General features: G+C 39.6%; 1 pseudogene; it reads left to right on the top strand.

The window, feature by feature from the left end:
* The first annotated feature begins 5122 nt into the window (after positions 1-5122).
* On the top strand, positions 5123-5222 carry LOC127099005 (uncharacterized; annotated as a pseudogene).
* Positions 5223-6200: the final 978 nt, after the last annotated feature.

Here is a 6200-nt window from a genome sequence, read left to right as displayed (position 1 = left end):
TCGGCATATAAACTAGGTAGCATCTCTCTAGCGGCTAGTTCTTCAAACTTTTGTTTCTGAGCCATTCCTCTGAACTTGATACCCATACGATCAGAATGTCCCATCTGGTTAGTGTTAGCTAGAGAAAAGAAACATGAGTTTAAGTCAGGATTTGGCCAAATGCCGAAAGAAGAAAAGAATTATTATTATTATATATATATATTTTTTTTTTCTTTTTTTAATAAATCAATAATGAATACTAAATAGAAATTAAAAGAATAATTAAGAGAAAAATAGGGAAATGATAATAATAATAGAATAATAAAATAACAAATTAATTTGTGGGTTGTCTCCCACTAAGCGCTTTGTTTAAATGTCGCAAGCTCGACAAAGAAACTGTTAAATATAGTCTATGAGTCCTGGGGGCGTTTCGTCTAAGTGTAGAATTTGCGAATCCTCGTTGGTTTCCGCGTAGTGATAATGTTTCAGACGTTGCCCGTTTACGGTGAACGGTTCTGTAGATTGTCCTTTTATTTCTACCGCTCCACTGGGAAAGATTTTAGTGATATGAAAAGGTCCTGACCATCTGGATCGTAGTTTTCCCGGGAATAACTTTAGTCTAGAGTTAAATAAAAGTACTGCGTCGCCTTGCTTGAAGATTTTCCTTGATATACGCTTGTCATGCCATTGTTTTGTTCTTTCTTTATAGATTTTGGCATTTTCATAGGCGTCTCTTCTGAGTTCCTCTAATTCGTTTATGTCAAGGATTCTCTTTTCACCGGCGGCTTTATAATTCAAATTTAAATTTCTAATAGCCCAATAGGCTTTATGTTCTAATTCTACCGGGAGGTGACAGGATTTTCCATAAATGAGCTTAAATGGGGTCGTCCCTATGGGAGTTTTATAAGCAGTTCGGTATGCCCATAAAGCTTCTGGTAATTTCAATGACCAATCTTTCCTTGAAGTGGCGACCGTTTTTTCTAGTATTTGCTTGATTTCTCTGTTAGATACTTCCACTTGTCCACTGGTTTGAGGGTGGTAAGGTGTTGCTATCCTATGTCTCACTCCATATTTAAGTAGTAGTTTTTCGAGTACCTTGGATATAAAGTGTGATCCACCATCACTGACTACTATTCTTGGGATGCCAAATCTCGGAAATATTATATTTTTAAAGAGTCTAGTTACTACTCGGGTGTCATTTGTTGGAGAAGCTATAGCTTCGATCCATTTTGATACGTAGTCAACTGCCACGAGTATGTATTTGTTACCGAAAGAGGATGGGAAAGGTCCCATGAAGTCTATCCCCCACACGTCAAAAATCTCTACTTCCAAAATACCTTTTTGTGGCATCTCGTCACGTCTAGATATGTTTCCCGTGCGTTGACATCTGTCACACTCCTTAATAGCCGCATGTACGTCCTTCCATATAGTTGGCCAATAAAAGCCAGCTTGTAGGATTTTAGAGCAGGTTTTGGATGTACTTGTGTGACCACCATAAGGCGCAGAGTGACAGTGTTGGATTATATTTTCTACCTCTTCTTCGGGTATACATCGACGGAAAATACCATCGGGGCCTCTTTTGAAAAGTAAGGGATCATCCCAGTAATAGTGTTTTATGTCGTGGAAGAATCGTTTCTTCTGCTGGTAAGATAGAGTAGGTGGAACTATTCCGGCAGCTAAATAATTGACTAGATCAGCGTACCATGGTATGACAGATATAGCTAAGGTGGTTTCTACTTGCATGTCGGAGTTGTTCTCTTCCAAAGTAGCTATGAGTTTATCATACGAGAAATCATCATTAATGGATGTTCTTTCCGGTTCAAGGTTCTCAAGTCTAGAGAGGTGGTCTGCTACTACGTTTTCAGTTCCTTTCTTGTCCTTGATTTCTAAGTCGAATTCTTGTAGTAACAAGATCCATCTTAGGAGTCTAGGTTTAGCATCTTTTTTGTTAAAAGGTACCTGATAGCAGCGTGATCAGTGTAAACTATTATTTTGGCTCCTACCAGGTAAGAACGAAATTTATCTAGCGCAAATACCACTGCTAGGAGTTCTTTCTCGGTTGTGGCATAATTCATCTGTGCTTCATCCAGGGTTCTGCTAGCGTAATATATAACGTGAAGCTTTTTATCCTTTCTTTGTCCTAAAACAGCACCTACAGCATAATCACTGGCATCGCACATTATTTCGAATGGTTCATTCCAGTCTGGTGTCTGCATAATGGGTGCGGAGATCAATGCTTGTTTAAGAGTTTGAAATGCTTTTAAACAGTTATCGTCGAATATGAATTCAGCATCTTTCATCAACAGTCCGGTTAAGGGTTTAGTTATCTTAGAGAAGTCTTTGATGAATCGTCGGTAAAAACCGGCGTGTCCTAAAAAGCTTCGTACTTCTCTCACGGTTCTTGGGGGTTGAAGATTTTCGATTACCTCTATTTTGGCTTTGTCTACTTCAATTCCTCTGTTCGAGATGATGTGTCCTAAAACAATTCCTTCTTGTACCATAAAGTGGCACTTTTCCCAATTAAGTACTAAGTTTACTTTTACACATCGCTCCAGAACTCTTTCCAGGTTTTCAAGGCATTCTTCGAAACTTTGTCCGTATACAGAAAAGTCATCCATAAATACTTCCATGATGTTTTCGAGAAAGTCGGCGAATATTGCCATCATGCATCTTTGAAAAGTTGCAGGGGCATTACATAGACCAAACGGCATTCGTCTATACGCGAAGGTACCAAAAGGGCATGTGAATGTTGTCTTTTCTTGGTCATCAGGGTGAATTGGTATTTGAAAGAAGCCTGAATAACCGTCTAAATAACAGAAATGTGAATGTTTAGCTAATCGTTCTAACATCTGGTCAATGAATGGTAAAGGGAAATGATCTTTTCGGGTTGCTTTGTTTAGTTTCCTATAATCAATGCACATTCTCCATCCCGATTCGATTCGTTTAGTTATAGTTTCTCCTTTTTCGTTTTCAATAACGGTTATGCCTCCTTTCTTTGGTACAACGTGTACAGGACTAACCCATTTGCTATCAGATATAGGATATATAATACCTGCTTCCAATAACTTGGTTATTTCTTTCTTTACTACCTCACTTAGGATCGGATTTAGTCTTCTCTGGTGTTCCCTAGAGGTTTTACAGTCTTCTTCTAACATGATGCGGTGCATACAAATAGAAGGGCTTATTCCTTTAAGATCGGTGATGTGGTATCCTAGTGCGGTTGGATATTTTCTTAAGATATGTAGGAGTTTTTCTGTTTCGAGTCTTCCTAGATCTGCATTAACTATCACAGGTCGTTCAAGTTCTAAGTCTAGGAATTCATATCTCAGATTTTGGGAAGTGTTTTCAAATCAGGGGTTGGTTTGTTAAGACACTGCGTAGGATCCGGTGTTATTGCTAGGCATTGTTTAGATTTGTCCTCTAAAAGATAGTCTGATGATTTGTCTTCTCCTGACTCTGCTTCTTTTATGCATTCATCGATGATATCCATGAAGTAACATGTATCTTCTATTGCAGGTGCTTTCAAGAATTGGGAAAGAATGAATTCAATTTTCTCTTCGCCTACTTCGAAGGTGAGTCGTCCTCGTTTTACGTCTATGATTGCACCGGCAGTTGCTAAGAATGGTCTTCCTAGTATAATAGGTGTCGTATCATCTTCTCTAATGTCCATAATTGTGAAGTCAGTGGGAATGTAAAACTGACCTATGCGTACGGGAACGTTTTCAAGGATTCCTACAGGATATTTGATGGAACGATCTGCTAATTGCACAGACATTTTGGTCGGTCTTAATTCTCCCATTTCCAGTTTCTTACATATGGATAAAGGCATAACGCTAATTCCGGCTCCTAAATCGCATAAGGCTTTGTCGATGACAAATTTTCCTATGTGACAGGGTATAGAGAAACTACCCGGATCCTTGAGTTTAGGGGGCATGTTTTGGATTATAGCGCTACATTCGGCAGGGAGTGTAACGGTTTCGCTATCCTCAAGTTTCCTTTTATTAGAAAGAATTTCTTTTAAGAATTTAGCATATGAGGGCATCTGCGTAATAGCTTCGGTAAACGGAATTGTAACGTTTAATTGTTTAAGGAGATCAACAAATTTTCTAAATTGGCCTACATCTTTGGTTTTAACAAGCCTTTGAGGGTAAGGTATAGGTGGTTTGTAAGGTGGTGGAGGTACATAAGGTTCCTTCTTTTCTAGGGTTTCCTTATTACTCTCTTCCTTTTCCTTAGGTTCACTTTCCTCAGTAGATTTCTTAGGGTTTTGGTTTTCTATCCTTGGGTCAGACGGTCCTTCCACTTCCGTTCCACTTCTTAATATAATTGCATGAGCTTGGCTTCTCGGATTGGGTTGGGGCTGTCCAGGGAATGTACCAGTTGGTGCAGCAGTAGGTGCTTGTTGTTGAGCTACTTGAGATATTTGCGTTTCCAGCATTTTGTTATGGGTAGCCAGGGCATCTACTTTGCTTGCTAGTTGTTTAAGTTGTTCGCCAGTGTGTATGTTCTGGTTTAAGAAATCTTTATTGGTTTGTTGTTGGGAAGCTATAAAATTTTCCATCATGATTTCCAGGTTGGATTTTCTAGGGGTATTATTGTTAGGATTCTGTTTCTGATATCCCGGAGGTATAGATGGGGCTTGATTTGGAGACTGTCCAGGTGCGTATAAAGCATTATTACTCTTATATGAGAAGTTTGGATGGTTCTTCCAATTTGGGTTATAGGTATTCGAATAGGGGCTTCCTTGAGCATAGTTTACTTGCTCTGCTTGGATTCCAGTCAAGAGTTGACATTCCGCAGGAGTGTGGCCTTGGATTCCACAGACCTCGCAATTCTGAGTTATAGCAACCACGGCGGCTGGAGGTGATACGTTTAAACTTTCAATTTTCTGGACCAAAGCATCCACTTTTGCATTAACGTGATCAAGGTTACTTATCTCGTACATGCCAGTTTTCGGTTGAGGTTTTTCCACATTCGTTCGTTCGGTTCCCCACTAATAGTGGTTTGGGCCATGCTCTCGATAAGCTGGTAAGCATCAGCGTAAGGTTTGTTCATTAGTGCACCACCTGCAGCGGCGTCTATTGTTAACCTTGTGTTGTATAAGAGACCATTATAAAATGTGTGAATTACTAACCAGTCTTCCAAACCATGGTGTGGGCAAAGTCTCATCATGTCTTTGTATCTTTCCCATGCTTCGAAAAGAGACTCGTTGTCTTTCTGTTTAAATCCGTTTATCTGGGCTCTTAACATAGCTGTTTTGCTTGGCGGAAAATATCGGGCAAGAAAAACTTTCTTCAACTCGTTCCATGTGGTGACTGAGTTGGAAGGAAGAGATTGAAGCCATCTTCTAGCGCTATCTCTTAATGAGAAAGGAAAAAGACGAAGTCGAATTGCCTCTGAAGTGACACCATTAGCTTTAACAGTATCAGCGTATTGGACAAATACGGATAAATGAAGGTTTGGATCTTCGGTAAGATTTCCAGAGAATTGGTTCTGTTGCACAGCCTGCAACAACGAAGGTTTAAGTTCAAAGTTGTTTGCTTCGATTGCGGGCGGAGCAATACTTGAATGCGGTTCATCTTGCGATGGGCGGCGTAATCTCTAAGAGCACGAGCTGGTTCTGCCATCTCGGTTAAAGAAGGAAAAATGTTTTTGAAATCAGGAAGGTTTATAGGAGGGAGATTGTTTTCAGCACGATATTCCCGAATTCGTCGTAAGACTCGGAGATATAGTTCGATATCGTTGATTCGTAAATAGAGCGGTTCGCCTTGAGAGCGAGTGCGTGGCATACAAATCAACGAAAGAAAGAAAATAGAAGGAAAAGAAACCTTAGTCTCTACAGCGTAACGGAAGAGTTACGATATCGATTGAATAAAAGTCCCCGGCAACGGCGCCAAAAACTTGATCGCTCGACTGGGTGAGTCGAGAATGGGATACAAACTGCAAGTGCACAGTTCTATCGCGTAGTTTTAAAAGATATCGATCCCACAGGGACTTATGAATCGATATACCGTTATCTAAGGTTACTACGTAAATCTAAGGTGAAAATGTTTGATTGTTTGGGAAAAACTAAGAGCTAAACTAATATCTAGATTAAATATTAATAAGACGGATATCGGTATGTAGTTCGTCAAAACTAGGGAATCAAGTCTTTGTCGGTTTCTTGGTTTTAAAATGAATCGTTTCGGTTAACTTTATTGGTTAAAGGTTCTATCTCAAAC

The sequence above is a fragment of the Lathyrus oleraceus genome, chromosome 6 (assembly GCF_024323335.1).
Source record: "Lathyrus oleraceus cultivar Zhongwan6 chromosome 6, CAAS_Psat_ZW6_1.0, whole genome shotgun sequence".
NCBI lineage: Eukaryota > Viridiplantae > Streptophyta > Magnoliopsida > Fabales > Fabaceae > Lathyrus > Lathyrus oleraceus.
Note: the sequence above shows the minus strand (reverse complement) of the source record. Positions and strands in the feature narration are given on the sequence as shown.